This window comes from Abramis brama (assembly GCF_963993115.1).
Source record: "Abramis brama genome assembly, chromosome: 19".
In the NCBI taxonomy this organism is placed as follows: Eukaryota; Metazoa; Chordata; class Actinopteri; order Cypriniformes; family Leuciscidae; genus Abramis; species Abramis brama.
The window spans coordinates 13,513,308-13,513,540 of record NC_139981.1 but is presented as its reverse complement, the minus strand read 5'-3'; positions in this window follow the sequence as shown (position 1 = coordinate 13,513,540).

Sequence of the window (233 nt, the reverse complement as noted above, 5' to 3'; positions counted from 1 at the left end):
GCTGGCAGGTAAACACAGACAGACTTTTAAAGAAGACAATAAGGCCTCAGGAATCACATTTTTCATTATGCTCCTGCAAACTAAAGCTTCAGGACATGTTCAGGTGAACGCAGGTGTGGCTGGATGCATTATCTGTGCGTCAGTAACTTCACCTAGAAAAAATAAAACTACGTTTTAAAAAAGTAGGTTTAATCTACTACTGTTGGCATAACAGTGTAACCATAACAGAAAAT